This window comes from Macaca thibetana, chromosome 1, assembly GCF_024542745.1.
Source record: "Macaca thibetana thibetana isolate TM-01 chromosome 1, ASM2454274v1, whole genome shotgun sequence".
NCBI lineage: Eukaryota > Metazoa > Chordata > Mammalia > Primates > Cercopithecidae > Macaca > Macaca thibetana.
In genome coordinates, this window is record NC_065578.1 from 159,818,741 (window position 1) to 159,841,977 (window position 23,237).

Here is a 23,237-nt window from a genome sequence, read left to right on the forward strand (position 1 = left end):
GGAGGTCCAGGGAGGTGGGGACAACCGGTGGCGGCGCTCATTGGCCGCGGCCAACGGATGGGGGCGGGGCTCGGGCCCGCCCCGCCCCGCCCCGCGCTCCGGCGCTCTTCCCCGCCCCCGCCACCCCAGCCCCCGCCCTCGCAGCCTTGGCGGCGCTGAGGTCATCGCTCGCTGACGTCAGTGCTAGGAACCTGCGCCCGGCTGAGCTGAGCGAGACGAGAGGAGAAAGCGAGGCTCGGGGAGGAGGCTCCCGAGTACTCCGCGCTGGGCAGGCCCCGGCCTCGCCTCTCCTCCCATTTTTAAGGCTCGGGTTAGAGGCCACCTCCTCCGAGAAGCCTTCGGTGACACCACCAGAAGGCTTCCCAGAACCGTTCCCAGGTGGTTCCCCTTTCGGATTCCCACAGCATTTTCCAACCATACACGGTCAGAACCACTCACCAGGACGTGTTGTCACCATTTTACCTCTTTGCCTCGTCTCTTAACTAGATGAAATGGGTTCCTCTTGGCTCTTTGGAAAGGGAGGCTGTCTTCTGCTTATTTCCGTAGTAATCCCACCTCCCACAACAAGTTCCGTTCTGCAGCAATGCCTTTTCTCTTGCTGAGAAACATTCAAGTCTAAGTTTTATGGTGGATAGGGGTAGGGGGTGTGTTGCAAGACTTTTGTCTTCTTAACTTATTTTTCTAGTTCTCACTTTCCTTAAGTGCTAATTTTTTTGAATTAGTAGTCTGCTCTCAACTGTACATATTTTTCCGTCCACTCCCTCCTTCCCCAGCCGTCTTCCTTCCTTATTGTGGATTGGACCTTCTCGAGAAAGAATCCGGCCTCAGTCTCCCTCTTCCACACTCAGGGACCGCCACCATCACAGGCACTCGGTGGATGTCTTCCGAATGGGGATAACTTCTACCCAACACCCCGAAGCCTGGCCCAGGGTCTGGCATACAGATGCGCAGTGTTTGTAAGGTGACTCAAACCCAATGGCCTCTGTAAATTCCTATTTTCCTTGAACTCTGAGCCCTCTGACTACCTTCTGGAAGCAGTGTCCCTGTCCTTTTTCCTTATGCCCCAGGCTTCTCCACCCCACTGCCTGGCTGTGCTGGCCCTGGATCCCTTCCTGCCCCGTTCCCCACACTATGTCTCCTCAGTCCTCCTCCCTTTTCTCTAGGCTGCCTTTCCTTGGAGAGGTCCTATGCATGTAGTCTGCCTTGATGTTTACTGTTTTACAGTGACTTTTCTCATCTGCACAGTCTGTCCTCCTGTCTTTCCATCCTGCTCCTGTTCCCACCAGCTCTGTCCTCTCCCTCAGATGTCCAGCCACCACCTCAATGTGAGCGGAAGCCCATTGTCTTCTCCAAAGCTAGCTCCCTCTTGATCTCCATTTCTGTCAGCCATACCATCATTTCCCAGTCACTCTGTACAGAAAGGTCAGCCTCTCCTTGTACTTTGCTCCCCAGATCCAGTCCCCAAATCGGTTGCTTCTTTCTGTCTAGATGGTTGCAGTGGATTCCATCCAGTCCCATCCCCAGGCCACCCTTCCCACTGTTAGTGGAGTTCCCTTGGTAAAATACTTCATTCCCTAGCTCTTCTCTTGATCAGGTCATTCCGAAACATCCCCTCCCAGATTGGTCTACTAATTCAAGTCCAGACTCCTTTGCCTAATGTTTAAGACCCTTCATAATTTAGCCCCATCTACCTTTTTAGGTTTCTGCTACTTTGTGTTCCAGGGTCACTCTTCTCACTGCCCTCTAAGTATCACAGCGAATCTACAGCCTGGATCCCTCAACAGTTTGCCCATGATCCCCATCTCTGCCCTGTAACGTGGTCCCCATTCCATGCATGCCTGAACATGCATGACCTTGCTGCTCCGTGGCTCATGTCCTTATCTCCTGCATACATCATTGTCTCTACCACGCCCCACCCCCACCTCAATCTCTCACACTGCTGAAGGTACAGTGTAATATTGGTCTTCCACCTTGAAAGCCTATGCTGACCATTCTCTCGAGGCTGAGTTAGTCATCCATACCATTCACTGGGCATTCACAATCTATCATTTGGCATTGTTAGTGATGTTTTTAGAGACAACCACAGTTTGCAAGTTACTTGAAAACAGGTTACTATGCTCACATGTCCCACATTTCTGGGACAATTCAGAATTCAAATATGCTGCTCTACTGCTTCATACAACAAATCAAAACGACCCCAAATTCTAATATTTTGGCATTAAACGTATCTCTTAGACGGCCTCTTTCACTGGCTTCTCCCCAAACGCTGGATCAGGCCAGATGAGGCCATTACTTCTCCTCACTGAGGGGAAAGAATTATTTGTTACAGGAAACAGGGCTGACCCTGGAAACAAGTTAACTTAAAGATATACCAAACCATACAGACCAGGTGTCAGCAAGGCCAGAACTGACCAAGGTCAACCACTAAGGAAGTCAGGGAAATAGGTCAAGATATAGACAGCTATATAGGGTCATTCAGCACCTAAATCTGAAAACACCAACCATCTTCCTGGGTATGTCTGTGACAGGGGTGAGTCGTAGGAGATGCCTAACATCTCTTGCAACTGCACTGCTGAAAAAAATATTGTGGTAGCCCCTCACCTGTTTTTTGCTTTAGAAAATAGAATTCTGTCCTTATGTAGATTTTTCTGTCACTCACCAGGCCACACAGTGAATTCTCAAGAGAACCAGGACTGGGACCAAATTTTCTGACTTCAAGTATGGGACCTTTTCATTAGACTGTGGTGCCCTTCTGCTGCTGTTGCATGGGCCGCCGTCCTACAGAGCTGTCATTGCAGATGATGTAGTGAATGGGACAGGAGCCGGGAGGCTGGAACCCTTTGTCTCCACCGTTACCCGGGGTGTGTCTTGGCCTCCTCATTGGTGATTAGTTTGTGAACTTTGTGTAGGGCAGAGATGATCCATAAATACCAGAAGGCAGTGCCCCCGCTTTCTCCTCTTTTTTTTTTTTTTTTTTTTTTTTTTTTTTTGAGATGGGATCTCGCTCTGTCATCAGGCTGGAGTGCAGTGGCCTGATCTCAGCTCACTGCAACCTCCGCCTCCCGGGTTCAAGCAATTCTCCTGCCTTAGCCTCCCGAGTAGCTGGGACTACAAGCATTTGCCACCATGCCCAGCTATTTTTGTATTTTTAGTAGAGGTGGGGTTTTATCATATTGGCCAGGATGATCTCGATCTCTTGACCTCGTGATCCACCCACCTCGGCTTCCCAAAGTGCTGGGATTACAGGTGTGAGCCATTGTGCCCAGACTCTCCTCTTTTCTTTCTATACACAAGCCTAGGGAGAGGAAGCTTAATTTATCTCACATTCAAAGTTCCCAAGTCAATATACAGCGTAGCCGGGTGTGGTAGCTCATGCCTGTAATCCCAGGACTTTGGGAGGCTGAGGCAGACTGATCATTTGAGGACAGGAGTTTGAGACCAGCCTGGCCAACATGGCGAAACCCAGTCTCTGCTAAAAATAAGTAATAATAATAATAATAATAATAATAAATTAGCTGGGTGTGGTGGCGGGCGCTGGTAAAGCCTACTCCAGAGGCTCAGGCAGCAGAATCAGTTGAACCCAGGAGACAGAGTTTGCAGTGAGCCGAGATCACGACACTGCACTCCATCCTGGGCAACAGAGTGAGAATCCATCTCAAAACATAAAAAATAATTAATTAAAAATATACATATGCATACGGTGTAATTGTACTCAACTCTGGATTTAGGTTCTCAATCAATTTCTGAACAAATACATTATAGTAGTCCCAATTGTTTTTGAAATTTCCTGAAACTGCTCTTAAATTGCTAGGACTAGAATCCTTAGAAGCTCTAAAAGTCAAGCTGTCACCCCTGCTTTTTTTCTTTGCATGTTGCCTGTTGCTTCCCATTCCTTGGTATAATCAAGGTGCTGTTTGAGCAGCAAGATAAGGAGAATGGGGGCCGGGCGCGGTGGCTCAAGCCTGTAATCCCAGCACTTTGGGAGGCCGAGACGGGCGGATCACGAGGTCAGGAGATCGAGACCATCCTGGCTAACACGGTGAAACCCCGTCTCTACTAAAAAATACAAAAAACTAGCCGGGCGAGGTGGCGGGCGCCTGTAGTCCCAGCTACTCAGGAGGCTGAGACAGGAGAATGGCCCGAACCCGGGAGGCGGAGCTTGCAGTGAGCTGAGATCCGGCCACTGCACTCCAGCCTGGGCGACAGAGCGAGACTCCGTCTCAAAAAAAAAAAAAAAAAAAAAAAAAAAAAAAAAAAGATAAGGAGAATGGGTCGCCTCTCCCTCCCCACCTGTCCTTCCTGCTTCTCTTTCTCCATTCCTGCCCTTCCTCCTCCTCCTCTTCCTCCTCATTCTTCTCTCCCTCCCTCCACTCCCACCCAAGGGTCTTGGGTTGAATTTTGAACTTTAAATGTTGACATGTGCTGACCAGTGACTTCACCCACTGAAGAGGGGGAATGGGGTGGTAGAAGTGAGGGTGGACTTCATTTATGCCTCATCTGGACCAGAACTTCTGTCCCATTTGACCTCAGACCTATTGATTCCTCTAGTCCTGGTTGCTCACCTCGCCTACTTGCATGGCCCACCTGTGTGACCCACTCAGGAGTGACCCACCTGCTCTCTTCAGACCATATTCCCATTCAGAAGTGGGTCCCACTCCTCAGGCCTCTGTGCTGGCGCTGTTTGTGGGGTTAGCATGCAGCCCTGCTCTCCATTTCCAGCTCAGAAGCAACTGGATCTTTGTAAGTAATTTCTGTCTTTCCCAGAGCCCTGTTGGGGACTTGGCTTGGTTGCCTCAATTTTCTGAGCACAGGTAGAAACCTGAGGTTGAGTGAGGCAGGCAGAGGCTGGGCTGAGATATTCTAGGAGGATAACATCAGGTCATTTCTACACCATGCAGAGTGTATTTTTTGTTGGTCTGTGTGTGTGTGTCAGTGTGGTTAGGGAGTTATTAGTATATATATTTGAGTGAGCATACATACTTAGATTGCACTTGGGCTCCGATATGTGTGGGTAGCAGGGAATATGGATATGTGTTCGCTATGTTAATAAGTACATACAATGGTATCTGTTGAAGAAGGACGTCTTGTGAAATGTTATGATAGAGTGTACATTTTGGTGGAGTATGTCTGAGTATAGCTGGTGCAAATACTAATTTGATCTTTCCTCTTAACAGACCTCATTGGTGACAACTTGACTGTGCTGACCAGAGCTGATAAGAAACATCACCCGGGGAAGACCAGCTGCCTCTTCCTCACTTCCTAATCAGGGTGGAAATACTGCTAAATATATCACAACTCTTTGCAAGCATCATTGGGTAACGATCAGGACATCTTTGGGGGTTCCCTATCAGTTTCTCACAAAGTTGAACCTTTCAAGGTCAGTTCTAGGCCAGCCAGTCTGGGAGTCATTCTTTAGAATCAGAAGAGGATTTAAGAAGAGGAGAAAATGACATTGTCTCTAAAACCTGCTAATGAGAACTACAGGAAGGTAGCTATTTTTAATATTTCTGGTTTGAACCCCTTCCTCCACCCCAGAATGAACTGAGAGTAGGGACAGAAATAGATAATGCAAAGATGATTAGGGTTGAGGGTAAGCAGAAAATTACCCATCTAGACTGAAGGAAGGCTTGCTAACACATCAGTAAGCAAACAGCTTTCTAATCTGCAGGTAACAAGTTTTACATCCCTGAGGACACTTTTTGAGATGGGACTTTGTTGTTTTTTGTTTTTTTGAGACAGAGTCTCGCTCTGTCACCCAGGCTGGAGTGCAGTGGTGCGGTCTTGGCTCACTGCAACTTCTGCCTTCCGGGTTCAAACGATTCTCCTGTCTCCGGCCTCCCAAGTAGCTGGGATTACAGATGCACACCACCACCCCAGCTAATTTTTTTGTTGTTGTATTTTTAGTAGAGATAGGATTTCATCATGTTGGTCAGGCGGGTCTTGAACTCCTGACCTTGTGATCTGCCCTCCTTGGCCTCCCAAAGTGCTAGGATTACAGGCGTGAGCCACCGCGCCCAGCCTGGGGCTTTTTGAGACCCTACTGAAGGCTGAAGAAGAGTGTGGAAGCTAAAGAGTAACCCATTCCACCACTTGTTCTGAAGATAGAAGAAGCAAAAAAAGATTAAATTGTACAAAAAGCACTTAAATTAGACAACAGAAGAATGTCCTGATACAAAGTAAGTGTCTAAGATGTGTTAAACAAGATGCCCACTCCAGCCAGGACTCAGACACTCCTGGGTAGAGAGCATCTTCACAGTTTGGGATGAAAGTGACTACACGGAGTGGTGGAGTGAAGGCTGCAGGCCCCTCCCCAAGGTGGCATCTAACCCCGGAGGTATCAGGACCTCAGAGGCTACCCACATGATTTCCAGCTGATGAGCAGAAATAGCCGTGGCAGGTGCAGGCTTCACTTGCTGCCACCAATTTGGGAGCTCACCAAACACCCAGTGGCCAAAAGCACCAGGGTCTCTCTAAGCCCCGGGCTCACCGCCAGGCAAGCTTGGGTGCTTGGGAGGGCCATGGTTCTTCACAGTGCAGCCCCTGGATTTCTTCTCAATTCACTCAACTCTCTCTCCTGAATCCCATCTGTGCAGCTCGGAAGTCACAAATTGGAACCCCTCAAGGCAAAGATGAACATAGATACAAATGGTTTTGTCTGTGTAGTGTTTAAGCACTTAAAAAATTCGTTGTGAACATTTAATAATTAGGAAGTGTCAAAATGAAAACATCTAGAATTTCTCTGTAAAAACCAGAAGATCTGTTAACACTGATCCCACACTTCTATTTGGCAATGACTGGCCCCTAAGACAGGGAGTATGTCCTCTAGCTCACCACAGTCTCCACCATTACCTACTGCATCCCTGCTGAGACAAAGTGGTACTTGCCATTTAGTAAGGATGAATGCTGTTTTTTTTTTTTTAATTATACTTAATCCTCATTTACATTACCTGCCTTGATTCTGGAGGTATTTGAATTTACATCTCCTCATAAAGAATAAATCTCAAATTTATTTATAATCTCTAATTTCACCTTTATTACAGAGCTTCCAATTCATTTTTTTTCCAATTGAGAGGTGGACACCTTTGGAGCATTTTTCTGGTGTTTCAGTCTCAACATGTAACAGATCAAAGATACTTCTCTCCCTTCTTCCTTGTTTCTTAGTTCTTTCTCTCTCTCCATAGTATTACCCTTCTTTTTTCTGCTTTAAAAACCTTCAATAGCGTCCCATTGCCTGTAGTACTAATGAAAAATGTCTCATCTGACATTCAAATGGCTGCGTACCAAGGGGCCTTAGGATACCCATTCAGATCACCCGGGAAGTCTGATAAAAATTCAGTTCATGCAGCCTCTCCCTGAGATTCCGGACCCCACCCACCTCAAACTACTGAATCAGATATTCACTATGTGTGTGTATATGTATATATTTATATAACTACGTGTGTGTGTGTATATATTATATATATATATATATATATATTTTTTTTTTTTTTTCTTTTTGAGACGAAGTCTCACTCTGTCACCCAGGTTGGAGTGCAATGGCAAGATCTCAGCTCACTGCAACCTCTGCCCACCCAGGTTCAAGTGATTCTCCTGCCTCAGGCTCCCGAGTAGCTGGGATTACAGGCACCTGCCACCACGCCTGGCTAATTTTTCTATTTTAAGTAGAAATGGGGTTTCACCATCTTGGCCAGGCTGGTCTTGAACTCCTGACCTCGTGATCCACCCACCTCAGCCTCCCAAAGTGCTAGATTACAAGTGTGAGCCACCTCGCCTGGCCTTTAGTTATTAGGTATATGAGAGGTAATTTATAGGAAGCACCTAGCATAGTACCTAAATATTACAGATGCTCAGCAAACCATATCTCATAATTGCCAACTGTCAGAAGCAGGCTTTTCAGAAATCATCTACACAAAAATTTTAATTCTTCAGATGAAGAAAAGAAAGCTGTGAGATGAAAAAAAAAATGTCCAAAGTCACACAGCTACTAGTGGCGAGGCTAGGACTAGAACCTAGATCTCCCACCCAGTCCAGGGCCCTTTCCATTAGGCCAGACTCCCATCATGTGACCCTGGCTTTATTCATGTATTTACTTACTCAAGGAATATTTATTGGGTTCCCCTGGGAGCCAGCGGTGGACTGTTGTGGGTTTGGGAGTTGGTGTTAGCATTCCAGGTGTCTATCTGGGGGCGAGGGCTGGAGGCTGAGTGCATGAGATGGTCACTTGGAGACACACGGAGCCCAGGAACAGGATGAGTTCAGCTACTCACATAGAAGTTGATATTTCCTCAGGTGGCAGCAGGAATTTAGAGTACAGAGAAAGGCCCTGAGCCTCGCAGCGGCCAAGAGGGCCCATGATGATGAGACAGTGGGGTAAATGAACTTCGGAGAAAGGCACGAGGAATGACGGCAGGGAAAGGCTAACACAGAGCAAGAAAGCATTGGTCCCTGCCGCCTCATCCTGAGGGGTGTTGGGTAAGGCAGAAAAACAGGTTTCTCTTGACACAGCCCGTTTGAGGGAATGCCAGGAGATGGAGAAAATGCTTGGAGGGGATGAGGATATAGGGGACTTTTCTGGGCCCAAAGGGGGCTCAATGAAAGGGTTTGGAAAGGAGGGTGGTGAGAGTCAGACTAGCACAGAGCACGCCCACAGTGGAATGGGGATGAGAACAGGTGCCCTTTGGACAGTGACCAGCATCCAAAGAGGGAGAGTGAGGATGTTAGGCTTGGCTGGGCCTTGGAGGTGGCAGCCAAACACAGGGTTCCAGGAGAGAGGCCTGGCAACTGAGATATGAGACCCAGAGTGCTGGACAGGGCAGAGAAAGACAATCTCCAGGGAACTGCCACTTCTGCTCTCAGAGGCCAGCCACTGCCTTGACGACTGCAGAGTGGTCTCCGTGTCTTGCAGGGACAGGGCCTCCAGGGTCCTGGATGCAGGCTGTGTGCTCCCCTAACTCACCTCTTTATCCTGCACTACTCTGCATCGCATTGGCCCACACAGGCCCACTCTACCGCTTCCGGGAGGGAGGGGCTGGAAACTGTTAGGAATTCATCAAGCTTATAACTAAAGCTGACTCCATGCCAGGCCCCATCTGGGGAAGGAATCTGCTCCCCCAAAGGCATGTATTCCCCTGAGGGTTGCTCCTCAGCTGCTGTGCCCTACTAACCCACTAGTGTCTGTGGGAAGAGGAATGATCTGGACTTCTCACCCTCCTTTGCCAGCCTGGCTGTGTGGTCAGGGAAGAGTGAAGACAAGAAGGATGGCTGGGGGTACAGGAGAGAGAGTGAAGAGAGGATGAGGCGGGAGCTGGGGAGAGGGGGGAGACGTGGACAGATGGCCAGACCAATATTTGGCTGGAAAGGTCCCTAGTGATGTGTTTTTGTTTCTGCGACTCCCTCGGTGTATCAGGAGCAAAAGGATGGGAATGATCTGCTAACAGTCTGTTGTCCTGGAGGTCCCCCCAAGAATGTGACCTCCCACACCTTCTCCCTCTAGGCCTTCTCCTATGATAGGAGAAGGTGTGACTGAAAGTGCCGGAAACTCACAGGGGAACACATGGACTTGGGACAGAAGCAGATCTGAAGCTGAATTTATTGCCTCTTTCCCAAATTTAGAAGACAGACATGTTGTAAACCCTCCTCATCCTCACTCCCAGGGGCCCAGGATAAATCCCCTTTATCTCCAGACGAAAAACAAGAGAAGAGGCCCTGGACCTATTGGAGCTTCCCCAGATGTTGTTTTGGCAGAGCCGTAATGGGGCTGGGCCTCCTGGGGCTGAGTGTCTGGGGCAAGCAGGAAGCTGGCATCACAGCTGTGACAGCCAGAGACCACCCGGGGGGCAGGGGCTGAAGGGTGGAGGAAGACAGATTCAGAAAGGAGGACATGAGAAAGAGTCTAAAGAAGAGGTACTGCAGCTTCTCACCTGCGGCCTCCTGGCTCTCGGCCTGAGGTGCTTCTCTCCTGCACCATGGACTCAGGTCCGGGGCAGGTCAAGCATTTTTCCATCCATGTGGTTTGGAGGAAGGGACCAGGAGAAAGGGAGAGATGGTTGGACTTCTATAAGCCTTAGTTTGCTTATATGTAACAAACGAGTATTGGGCTAGGAGACCTACCCTGCCTCTTAATCTGTCATCTATGGTTCACATTGACAACTCCTTGGGTCCTAGTGGAATACGTGATCACCTGCCAGCAAGAGAGGATTTTCCTGATTAGGTGACAGATATCCTGGAGCCCTACTTCCTGAGCGGATCCCATATCCAATTACTGGCCCAGTCCTGTCAGTCATCCTTTTGAAATACCTTCTACTCAGCATCACCGAAACCACCAACCGTTAGATGTTCTTGGATAGTTTCAGCAGTTCCCTAAGTGGTCTCTTTGCCCGAAGCGCTTCCCTTCCTGCCCTTCCCTCAGTCCACACTCTGCTGTCAGAGCTCCTAAACTACAGGTATGTCTTGTCTCTTTCATGCTTAACAGCTTTGAAGGCTCTCTACAGTTGAAAGTTTAATTCTTGGTTTGGCCTTCAAGGCCTTTACAATCTGGCCCAACCTCTAAGCTCAGTTAACCCATTTTCAGTGTTTCTCAAATACATACTTTGCACTTTCATACCATTGTGCCTTTGTAGTTTTAACAGTGAGGTCTTGCCATGTTGCCCAGGCTCCGGAGTGCAGTGCTTCTTCACAGGCATGACCATAGCTCCCTACAGCATCAAACTCCTCACCTCAAGCGATCAACCTGCCTCCGCCTCCTGAGTAGCTGAGTGCCCAGCTCATTGTACCTTTACTCATGTTATTTGCTCTGCCTGAAATTCTCTCTGTTCAGCTCTTTGTCCATCAAAAAGCTGACTGATTATTCAAGACTGGCTTCTATATTGTCTCCTGTGTGAAGTCTTCCTGGATTCACCATCACTCCATCTCCCTACTGGAATGAATCACTTCCTCCTCTGTGCACACATATATAAATATATATATACACACACACACATATGTATATACTCATATCCCAGTGTTACAGTTCATTGTGTAGACTTGTGAGATTGTGATTTCTTGAAGGCAAACACTGGGTTATACATTTATACTTCAGTGTCTGGCACATACTTTGGCCTCCAGCACACAGTGGGTACTCAGTGAAAACAATATTCTTCCCACATTATTGAAGAAAAAAGTAAGGCACATATAGGGCAATGGACATGTCAGGAAAGTCTCTAAAAAGGAGGCTGGGGTGGTGGGGGGTAGTGGGCTAGGGAAGGGTGGGAAAGGATTCTAAATCCTACTTCTTCCATCCCTTCCACTGAGAATAAGTTTGGGGAGGAGTGGAGAGGAATCTTTATTTAGATTACGAATGGGTGGTCTGAGCTGCTTGTTATGATATATTAGTCTTTTTTTTTTTTTTTTTTTGACAGGATCTCACTCTGTTGCTTAGGCTGGAGTACAGTGGTGCAGTCTCGGCTCACTGCAACCTCCATCTCCCATATTCAAGTTATTCTCCTGCCTCAGCTTCCTGAGTAGCTGGGATTACAGTTGTGCACCACCACACCTGGCTAATTTTTGTTATTTTTAGTAGAGATGGGGTTTCACCATGTTGGCCAGGCTGGTCTCGAACTCCTGACCTCGAGTGATCTGCCCACCTCGGCATCCCAAAGTGCTAGGATTATAGGCACCTGGCCTTATATCAGGCTTGTTTTGATGATGACTGGCCCTGATGGCATATAATTATGCTTTTTTATTTTGGTGTCCCCAGATGGGCTAATTAAATTTTTGAACTGACATATTTCTTCTAGTGTGGTGGGCAGAGCACATCCCTTGGAGCCACACTGGCTAGGTTCAAAGATAGCACACTTCCTAGCTGTGCTATCTTAGGCAAGTTATTGAAGCTCTCTGTGCCTTAATTTTTTATCTGTAAAATGAGATTAATAGTAATTCTTACCTCTTAGAGTTGTTGGGAGATTCAAATGAGTTTACAATACTTAGAATAGTGTCTGGCATATAATAGTGGTCAGTACATGTTAACTATTATTACTTATCACTTATACTTTGCTTACTTCCAAGAAGAATTTGAGATAGCTTAAAATATTAAACCACATAGAGGATAATTATATGTGTGTATTCGTATTATATTAAAGATCAGAAGTGAATTGGTAGTAGGAGGGAGAAAGAGAAAGATAAATTGTTTCAAACTTGTTTGAATCAGTTACTTCTTTGACACCTAAATTTATCTTTGAACTTCCGGGAAGCCAAGGTAAAAAGGGAAATACCTGCATTATATAGTTTTCATTGTGAAATATAAGAAAGCATTCAAGTTAGCCTGTTAAAACCCACCCCCAGCAGCCCGCTCCATCCACACATTCCTCAAGAAGAAATTTATGATATGAATCCCTATATTGGAATAATTGGAGCCAAGGAATCTGAAGTTGTTCTCAGCTGGCATTTAGTATCTTCCTCAATTGGGTTTACCTTTAATAAAAGAGCCCATAATGACAACAGAAGTAATCAGGATAATGGCTGGGATAGTAGCAACCAATATCATCTCTACATTTCTTTCTATCCTTATTTCAGGATTTCTTTCCTTCTCTCTTGGCTCAGGAACTCTCTGAGGTCAGGGGTTGAGCCTCGCTCGGTCAAACAGTCAGGTGGCCCCAGGTGGTTTCAGCTGCCTCCGTGCAGCATTAGAGTTATGTAGAAGCAAGGTGGAACCCATGGCAAAAACTCTTGAGGTGAATGGAGACAGGAAGGTTATAAGGTATGTCTAAGAGAGCTTTGAGACGATTGAGCTCCCAACATGTAACAGAATGATTATTTCAGTGGGAATGGGTAAGCTCCTAGAAAGATAACAACTCTCTGTCTCCTACCATTTGAATTCAGAGGACTCTATTGTAAGTCAATATCCTTATATAAAAACATTGCATAAGTCCAGGAAGACCACCACCATGATCCTCCAACCTGACCTGCCAGGCTTAAAAACAGCAGCTCTGCGGGGCAAGGTGGCTCAAACCTGTAATCCCAGCACTTTGGGAGGCTGAGGCGGGTAGATCTTCTGAGGTCAGAAGTTCAAGACCAGCCTGACCAACATGGAGAAACCCCGTCTCTACTAAAATTACAAAATTAGCAGGGTGTGGTGGTGCTTGCCTGTAATCCCAGCTACTCAGGAGGCTGAAGCAGAAGAATCGCTTGAACCCAGGAGGCGGAGGTTGCAGGGAGCCGAGATCGTGCCATTGCACTCCAGCCTGGGCAACAAGAGTGAAACTCCATCTCAAAAAAAAAATATGGCTCTTTGCCTAAGAACTTACACACTCAGAAGCTTTGGACCTATCTCGTTGAATTCTTCACGTTCAGAGGTGTGGGTGGGGATTAGAGCTGAAATACTCTGCAGAAGAAAACAAGAGAAATCTCTATTTTTGTTCCTGAGAGAGAGGAGCAAAAAAAAGGGGGTTGAGTAACCTTAAAATGGTGTTGGGAGGGCCTAGAGCCTGTGTGAGAGAGGAAGCTGAGGGAAGTTTAAAAACAGAAATGCCCAATGTTTCCTTTCTGAGCTGTTTACATTTTTGTGAAATTAACCCCCTCAGGAGACCCCAATCTTCACTAACGCCCATGATGCACGTACAGACCTTGTAAGGAGTTCGTATGAAGAAGCAAGAGACAGGGCTGACACGGATCACAACAGTGAGTGCTCAGGCTCAGCAGGATTACTCCTAAATGGAACTGGCTTGAGATCCCAAAGCCAGAGGCATTGATGAGAAGGAATATCTTCCCCACCCTCCATCCCCACTTCCAGGGGAATCTGGAATATTTTGAGGAAGACTGTTGGGTCACTCATCGATCTTCAAATAAAACATGAAACCAATCTTGCCCAGCGCCTAAAGAGCAGTTGGCCACAGCTGACAAACAGTTTACCCAGCGGGAGCATGGAATTAGGTGTCACCTTCAATGCCTGATGTTTAATGAGGACAACCATCTCCAAAGGGAGGTTACCTGCCTGCCCACTGTGCAGTCTACTTCTAGGCAACCTAGCACAGTCCTCCCTGAGAGGGGGTTCCATGGGGCTCATTGAAGACAGTGAGTGGGGAGGAAAATCCTGCAGAAATTTACCATGTCTGGCTGGCCCTATGGCCCACTGCCATTTACATATGGGTCACAAATCAATCACTTGACCTCATGATCTGAATACCTTTTGTCCTCTTTGTCCTAGAGTGATCAAAGGAAGGAGATTTAGTCCCCACCCTCAGAGATAGAGAGTGTGGGCTCTTCATTCTGACTGGGGGGAAATGGTTCCTGCCCGCAGGACACTCCGAGTTCCCAAGGAGGGAGAAGTGTCCACATCGAGGACACAGATCAAAGCTGCCAGTAGACAGGCGAATGTGGGCAGAGCCGCACTGCACAAACACAATTCACAATTAACCAAGGAGTTGGAGTGAAGGTGCCAGCAGGAAATAGCTTGTTGGGCCTGGGAGTTTTGAGCTGAGCTGGATTTGGAGGGAGAGAGTTCTTACTAGCAGCAACAGAAGACAGTCATGTGCTGCACGGTGTCCAGTACAGTGCAAGGCGTTTGCACAATGACCGCTCACCCGCAGTTCCCCTCCCTGCTGGAAGGGTAATCTCAAGCACGCTCACCACTTGCTTACTAATAGAGGCCCCAAACAGCTCGCCACAATGCACACAAGAGGCAGACTCCGGATGACTTTATTTACACAGCTTAAGCTTTTCAACAGGGTCGAAGGGCATTCTCAGAGCACACGGGTGTGGCCCGGGACAGGCAGGTTCTGGAGGGGGCACCTGAACAGGTTTCTCCTCTGTGGCACCAAGTGACCATCTGTAAGTCTGAATAGCACTTTACAGTTCGCAAAGCTGTTTTACACCAAGCAGAACACTCATCTAGTCCTTACTAGGCTCGAGGCCAGTATCCTCTATATTTTATGGAGAAGGAAGCTGGGGCCTGAGGAATTATAAGACAAGTTTAAGGCCCCACGGCAGAAGCGAGGACGTGGTTTCTACCACCCAACCCTGGCCTAGCATCACAGCGTTCTGGCCGTTGACTTTGGGATGCAGAGCATTCAGAGACTATCAGAGTGCATCTATGAAAGGCCACCTGGTCATCTGCATTTCAATCTAGCTCTGCACATTTCATGAGAAACCCACAGAGGGAGGATGCAGAGCAGCAGCGTCTGGGAAGGCTGCCCGCCTGGGCTCTGGCTCTCGGGAGGAGACGGGGAAGCCAGCATCCCTTTTCCAAATGCGGGTCACCTTTGCCCCGGCCTGGGCATTGTTTGGGAGAGGAGAGCCTGGCCCTTGATGGCTGGCAGCTGTTGCCCTCCCCACGAGCGCCCCTGCCCTGCCGGCCCCTCCGGAGTCTGTGCCCATATAAGGGAAGCACTTCCCCGCGGCCGAGGTAGAGGCTGTGACGCCCCCGATCCACGTCAGCGGCCGGCGGGAGGCGGGAAAGCCCGGCAGAAAAACAAGTGACGCGGCGCAGAAGGGAGGAGGCGGGTGGCGGGAGGGAGCGGCCACACCTAGCTGGGTTAACCCCTGCCCAGGCGGCCAGAGCCAAGGACTGAGTGTGGCCAGCCAAGGTCGTGGACTGTCTTTGAGCTTCTGTGTGAATGGGGGGCGTGGAGCCGGGGAAGTCGGAGGCCAGGGATTGCGCTGGTGACACCTGCCTGAGCACTTCTGTCCTGGGGTGGGCACAGGTATTTGTGCTCTGGAGGATCTGCTCTTTGGACGTCCAAATGTGTTTCACAGCCTGCGCATTTTGCCTGGTGGTGTCAAAGACGCATATGACATACTGCAGAGCCTAGGGATTTTCCCATGGGTGTTTAAATACAATCACATCTCCTATTGAAACTCAATCTCTTCTGTCCTGAAACAAGCAAACAAAAAGAACAACTGGCATCTGTGTCTCCAGAGACCCCCAGAAAGTCTCAGAAGAGGTGCTGCTGTAAGGGGACTGGCTTCTCATCAGCCAAGCAGCCTCCCCATCTCTTCCTCAGACCAGTCAAATAAAAAGGTCTGGCCTAGGGGCTGATGGAGAAGCAGCCTGAAAAATGAGGGTTTCCGGAGGCCTCTTGTCAGGCAGAGGCCAAGAAAAAAAACAGAAAAGGAAGAGAAACTGCAATGAGAACTCAGGGCTCATTCATGGAGCCTTCATTTTCCGGGGGCACTTCATTGTGGGGGGCACTCTGATTTCTGAGTCCAGCTGTGCACTCAGATAAATCCTGTTGGAGTGCTGTTCTCAGAGGCCTGCCCCATCTCGCCTGAAATTGTGGGTGTGCGTGCCTGCCTGTGGTGGGTTGGGGAGTAAATTGGCTATCTCAGCCTCCGGGGAAAGTCCCCAGGGCCTCCCAACCATCCCTTCACACCCACAGTGCTTAGCCACCCACATTCGCTCCTCTATCTAAGACCTACTTCCTCTCTCTGCTTCCCCTGGCCCAGTCTCTCCCTGGTGGAGAGTTGTCTGGGTGGAAAACTCACCCCATCCCCAAGCTCTGGGTGCTGCAATAGAGTGGGAGTTTGAGGCATGAAAAACAGCTAGTGGCCCTCCTTGGCAGGGCATTGGCCAAGGATGTGGCAAGTTTGCCTTGGCCAATGTCCCTGTCTCTGAGGCTTGGCCACAGTCCCTGTCTCTGAGGCTTATCCTCAGGGTGGCTGGTGAACATGGTTTTTCATGCCTGGGAATTTTAAAGCCTGCTGGAGGTGCCTTCCTTCCTCAGGAGCCAGTGTCCTGGGACTGGATGATACCAAAGTTGCTGAAGAATAAAAACAATGGGGTAGTGTTTGTGTGTCTGCCTGGACAGTACTGCTTAGTGGTTATGGGTGTGGGCTTTGGGGTCAGATGGGAGCTTAGCTGTGCCACTTGCTGGTAGGTCTTCTGGCAAGTTCCCAACCTCTTTGAGCCTCAATTTCCTTGTTTGCAAAATAGAAGTAAAAGTATTAATCGTATTGATTTTTTTTTTTTTTTTTTGTGGCAGGGTCTCACTCTGTCACCCAAGCTGGAGTGCAGTGGCAGGATCACAGCTCACTGCAGCCTTGACCTCCTGGGCTCAAATGATTCTCCCACCTTAACCTCTGGAGTAGCTGGGACCACAGGCATGTAACACCATGCCTGGCTAATTTTTTGGGTATTTTTTGTAGAGACGGGGTTTTGCCATGTTGCCCAGGCTGGTCTCCAACTCCTTGAGCTCAAGCAATCCATCTGCCTTGGCCTCCCAAAGTGCTGGAATTATAGGCATGAGCCACCGCACCTGGCCTGCATTGTTCTTTTGAAGATAAAAAGAGATCACGTTTATTAAGCATTCTGCACATATGTTCACTCTTTCCACAATATTTGCGCACCCAACACATAGTAAACACATTAAATAGTAACTTTTATTACTATAAGCAGTGGTAGCAGTATCAGAAAAGTCCTCTTGGACACCACATGGAGAGTTAGCCGGAGTCACCAGGTGTTCCAGGTTTGCCTTTGGTGGTCCCCTGCTTCTCACCTTTCTTCGAGGTTGCTCTGGTACCTCATCACCTCCACCACCTCCTCTACCATCCTGACCTCAGCCTGGCCTGGAAGAAAGTGCAATGAGTGTGGAAGCACAAGACCAATGCTTCCACCCCAGCTTCGCCCTGCCCTGGGCCACTCCACCCTTCTGAGCCTCAATTTCCTTATCACTGAAATAGGGGGAATACTTTCTGGCTGGCTTCATTTATTGTGAGAGTCAAGAGAATAAACGTTTGTGAAAATACTTTGAAAACAGCCCCTAGCTATCAGTTTTCCACCAGGCGAATTCTTCCTTCTCATCCTCGGCACAAGCTCCTACCCCATTCCTCCCCTTCAAGTCTCTGTCCATTTTCATGGCTTTGGGCATTTTGTTCACAGTTCTGTTGACGTTCCCTTGACCTCAGAATTCTGGAGGTGGCTTAATTCCGACTTCCCCTATGGACACCTCCTCAGGGCAGGAAATATGCCTTATTCATTCATCCTGTGATCCCAGTGCCAGGCCCAGGAAGTGCACATAGTAGGAGCTCAGTCAACGCTGGTTCCCTTTCTTCTACCGGCAAATCCCAGGGATGGAGGCCTGAAAAAGGCCCCAGTAGAATTTAAGGGAGCAGACTCTGTCCTCTGAGAGAGAGAGAGAGAGAGAGAGAGAGGTTAGGGAAGAAGGGAGGACAGGAGGAAAGGAGGGGAGCGGCCCTGCGCTGCGCAGGCCAAAGGATGCCCACTGTCGCCACACATAGACGCAAGGTAATACCAGTCTCCACAGGGGGACATTGTGCTGACTGGTTTTACTCAGCGTTCCCAAGGCTGGGAGAACCTCTGAGAGCCTCAGCAGAGAGCCAAGCCACTCTTCCTGGTAGGAAAGCAAACATTCTAAAAGGGAAGTCCTTGGGTAACAAGTTCCACTTCCTCACAGCCAGAGCACTAACCTACAACCCCGCCCTCCCTTCCTCCCCCACCACACAGGCAAACCGTTTCCTCTTCTGCTGAGCTCATGGAAACAAAGAACAGCTGTCCTCTCATTGATTGGTTTAAACATAAGAGACTCTTGCTTTACCTCCCCAACCCCTCACCCCAACCTCTGATGACCAAAATCTCAGCACAGGCCGGCTCCCCTCAGGCCTCCACCCACTCCCCTGGGCATAGAGGGGCAGCCCCTGGGCCGCCCACAGGCTCCCTCCTCCTCCCTGTGGTGACCAGTCTCTGCCTGCCACTGAGACACACCTGTCCACCCTCGGTGGGGTGACTGCAGCTGCCTGGCCACTGGCTCTCACCAGTGTGGCTTTGGCGTTCACACTTTTGCCACCATGATTTTGTCTCTGCAGCGGGCCTTGCGCAAGGCTGGGAGGAAACAGCCTCTGTAGAAATCAAGGTTTCCTGCTTTGTAAGGGCGGATGCGCTGCCATGGAGATATCTCCTATGACTTCGCCAGGCAAACTGCAGGCCAAAGGAAGAATCGGGAGTGTGAAGTCCTGAGTTCACAGCTACTCAGAAACCCCTCTAAGCCTCAGTGTTTTCATTTGAAAAACGACAGTGGCAAACTGCTTATAGAGTGACTGTCAGGATCAAAAGAGATGTGGTTATGAAGGTGCATTGAAAATGGTGCCACCATGGACACACGAGTTGCTATTTCTGCCTGCCACCTCCACAGACCCCAGGTCACCACCAGCTGCCATCTCTACAAGTGGCCCTGCCTTCCTGAAAACCCCAAACCAAGACTTGCCTCCCTGGGCATCTGAATCCACCCCATCCTGTCTCCTTTGGCTTACTTACTCAATCTACACCACAGGGAAATGCATCCATTGCTTAAGAAGTGTGGAAAGTTTCCTCCAGTTTTTTCCATGGTTTGTGTGCTTGTCTTACCTGTTCTGCCTCCTTCCTAGCACCATGGGAGTATAAGCTGGCTCCTCTGCAATGCATCCGTGGCCAGTACCTCTGTTCCGTCACAGCACAGGATAACAATAAGTGTGCCAAATGGAAGTGTGTGGGGGGGGGGGAGAGGGCATACAGCCAGATGGCTCCTTGGGGCAAAGCCTTATTTCTACCACATAGGACTTTGTAGACATTGCTCTCTGGCTATAGAGGAGTTTTGTGCTCATTTTCTCTTGTGAATCAAGCTAATTTTGGATTCACTGGGATACAATAGTGAACCGAAAGACAGCTGCCTGCAAGAGGAGCTCAGAGAACCCAGCAGAATCAAGCCCTGGGAAGCCTTTTAGAGAATGATTTGCAGAGAAGGAGTGGGAGAGTCATAAAGGTCCCATGCTCTCAGTCCTCAGCAGGCTGTCCCTCCCAGTCCCAGGCTCACCTTGCAGAGGTGTGGTGGAGGACAAGCACACCTAGAAGCTTCCAGTCTGAAAGCTGACTGGCACAGCCCACCTCCATGCCACCCACGTTTCTGCGGCCAATGAGCCTCTGAGCTGGGATGTCCTGGACAAACAACTGCCCTCCTGCCTCAAGGAGCAGAAAGTTCCAGAAGATCCAGGGTAGCTTTATCCCTGACTTAGCAAGCAGACCTAGAAGTGGGATGGAGAAGGGCTTTGAATCTCCCTCCAAAGGTCCAGAGAAATCTCCTTGGAAATTTGATTGATTATTGATTATTGATTATTGTAACAAGAGTTCCTCCTCCCCCAGGAAACTCTCCAGAGTGGTCTTCTAATAGAGGCAGAACTGTGGGATGGGTGGTCGGAGGTTCCAGCCACTGTGCTAGACCTCTTGGGTTCAAATCTTTTCTTCAACAAGTTACCTAATATTCGCTGTGCTTCAGTTTCCTCATCCATAACGTGGAAATTACAACGATATCTATCACATAGGATTTTTTTTGATTAATGAGTTACTATGTACAAAACACTTAGGGCTCAGTATTGTTATTATAAGAAAGGACTTTACTTAAGAGGCCTCCTAGTTTAATTTCTCTACCATTACAAAAAGATATTCTCTCCCTGATTCTCACACCTTTGTTTCTTTCTTTTCTTTTCTTTTCTTTTTAAGAGAAGGGGTCTCACCATGTTGCCCATGCTAGTCTCAAACTCCTGGGCTCAGCCATCCACTCACCTCAGCCTCCCAAAGTGCTAGGGTAATAAGCATGATCAATATATAATATATATGACATTATATATAATATATTATGTTGCTCCTGGCCTCTAAACTCCAGGTTCAGTGAGAGGAGAATGCTCAGTTCCTTCCTGTGGACTATGAAAGCCACAGGAGCCATTCATCAACAGCAATGGGGTGATGAGAGCCATTTGGGAGTATTAGGAAGTGGAAGGTCTGAGAACCTTTTCAAACTAAGAAATCCACCTGGGCAAAGTGTGCCTGACTTGATTCATTCAGTGCCTGTCCTGCCATATATTTATTATAACTATATTATATCCCAGAACTTTCACATTTATTGTGTTATTTAATCTTCATGATGATCCCACAGAATAGGCTATAAAGATCTTATCAGAGAAACTGACTGGGACCCTGGGATGGCTGTCCCACCTCCTGTCCTACTGAGAAGGATCCCATCCATCTTCGCTGCAGGCCATTCCACTGAGGAAGCTGCAAAGTGGTTCCATGGAGGACCAGTTCAGAGTCCATAATAACAGGATGACTTAATGACAGGTTGAATCAGTTTGTTATTTGGAGCAGGCACTGCAGGGAAAGGGCTGGCCATGTCAGACGTGGCTCATCCTCTTCCTTCTTCAAAAACACTCCCACTTAATGCTTGACCTCCCAGAGTCAAGGAAGTATGTGATACTATTGCTAGAGCCAAAATTTGCAAAGTCAAGCGCACATCCAGCCTGCTAACAAGAAATTCCAGGTGCCCCGAGGACAGTGGTGCTGGCCTCAAAGTCATAAGAGCTTTCTGGGTTTAGGCTCACCCTGCACTGACTCTGGGGAGCTGGGAGTAAGCCACCATGCACCTGGCCTGGGAGGATCATCCTGCCCTGCTTACAGGGGAGAGGGACAGAGCCTGTCAGTCACAGCCCCAGCTCTCCGGCATGATGCCAGAAGTCAGGAGCCTGGTGAACTCTCTCGCTCAGCCACCGCCTCTCTGGATCTCAGACCCCTTCATTATAATGTGAGGATATCGGACTAACCATACCTAAGATAGCTATGAGCTTGGACAGCCTGGATGACCTTCTCTGTGCCAAATTACTCTCATTCCTTCCATCTTGTGTCATTTGCCTTCCACTTATTGGTCTCATATATATCTTTTTAAAGGCTTTTATCAGTTTAGTTCAATTCAGCGTTCCCCAAGCAGCTGGTATACACCCGACATTGACCCGGTACTGGAAAATCAATGGTGCTAAGATATCTGTTTTCAGGGTGCTTCCAGTCTAGCAGAGGAAGGCAGGCAAGGGAACAGACAATGAGACCAGGGTCTCTGGAAGCTGTGGGAAGGAGAAGAACAGGGAAAAGATCCCACCAGGCCAGAAAGGGTCTTCCTGAGGAGACTTGGGTCTGAGAAGAAACTCACCCTTTCCAGGAGAAGTAGGGGCAAGGGAGAAGGGGACTAACATTTTTTGTTTGTTTTGTTTTAAGATGGGGTTTCACTATGTTGCCCAAGCTGGAGTGAATGACTATTCACAGATGCAATAATAATGCACTGTAGCCTCGAACTTTGGGCTCAAGGGATCCTCTCATCTCAGCCTCCTGAATAGCTGAGACTATAGGTGTAAGCCATTGCAACTGGCTGGGGGGACTAACTTGTAAGTTATTATTATTATTATTAATTTATTCATTTATTTTTGATACAACGTCTGGCTATATCGCCCAGGCTGGAGTGCAGTGGCGTGATCTCAGCTCACTGCAGCCTCCATCTCCCAGGCTCAAGTGATCCTCTCACCTCAGCCTCCCGAGTAGCTGAAACTGCATGCACGCACCACTACACTTGGCTAATTTTTGTATTTTTTGTAGAGGTGGGGTTTCACCGTGTTGCCCAAGCTGGTTGCAAACTCCTGAGCTCAAGCCTCGCCTCCCAGAGTCTTGGGATTACAGGCATGAGCCACCGTGCCTAGCCTTAAGTAATTATTTCTAATAGACCAAACACCATACTAGACAACTTACATGTATTATTTCACTTCATTCTTATAACCTTTTGAGTAAGTATTAAGCCCATTTTACAGATGAACAAACTAAGGTTCAGGGTGCCTAAACCCATACTATAGGGTCAAGCTGAGACTCAAATTCAAATCTGCCTGATTCTAGAACCCACTCTCTTTCCACCCAACTAACAGAGTGTGAAGGGCACAAATAGCTGAGACTTTGAATACTGGGCAGGGCCTGGGCCTGCTGGCCTTTTCTGAATCCTCCTGGCATCTTCCCCAGCCAACAGGAGAACTGCCACTTTAAGAGGCACAGCCCCTTAGAAGGGTTGGTTTCCATTCATTTTTAATGGCCCAGCTGCTGTGGTCTCCCTGCCTCCCCATGGACTAGTCCAGGAGTTTCTCTGCAACTGAGCACTCACCACACTGGGGCCTGTCAATGTTTAATGGCAGCAAGGATCTTATCTCGGTTACCCAAGTCGTTTAGATTACTCCTGCACAGGGTACCTGGAGCATGAGGGAAGGCAGCAGATGGCAGACCCGTCAGTCCAGTCACCCCTCTGCTCTGCGGAGGGAGGAGGGATTATTGGAGCAGAAAGGTTGAGAGGGTGGGAAAAACCGAGGGTGGCAGGGAGACACACTGTAACAGGACAGAACGCCTCGCTGCACATTTGCATGGCCCTGGCTGTGTTCTCCACCCTGCCTATTCTCGGTCCCTCCCATAGGGACTGCCCAGT

General features: G+C 48.5%; 1 long non-coding RNA gene across 1 annotated transcript; it reads right to left on the minus strand.

Annotated features, from left to right (window-relative positions):
- Positions 1 to 17,241: 17,241 nt before the first annotated feature.
- On the minus strand, positions 17,242 to 18,328 carry LOC126939629 (uncharacterized). The gene is made up of 2 exons (XR_007720435.1): positions 17,790 to 18,328; positions 17,242 to 17,535 (listed from the first exon to the last, which is right to left on the minus strand). It is a non-coding gene; the product is annotated as an uncharacterized LOC126939629 (long non-coding RNA).
- Positions 18,329 to 23,237: the final 4,909 nt, after the last annotated feature.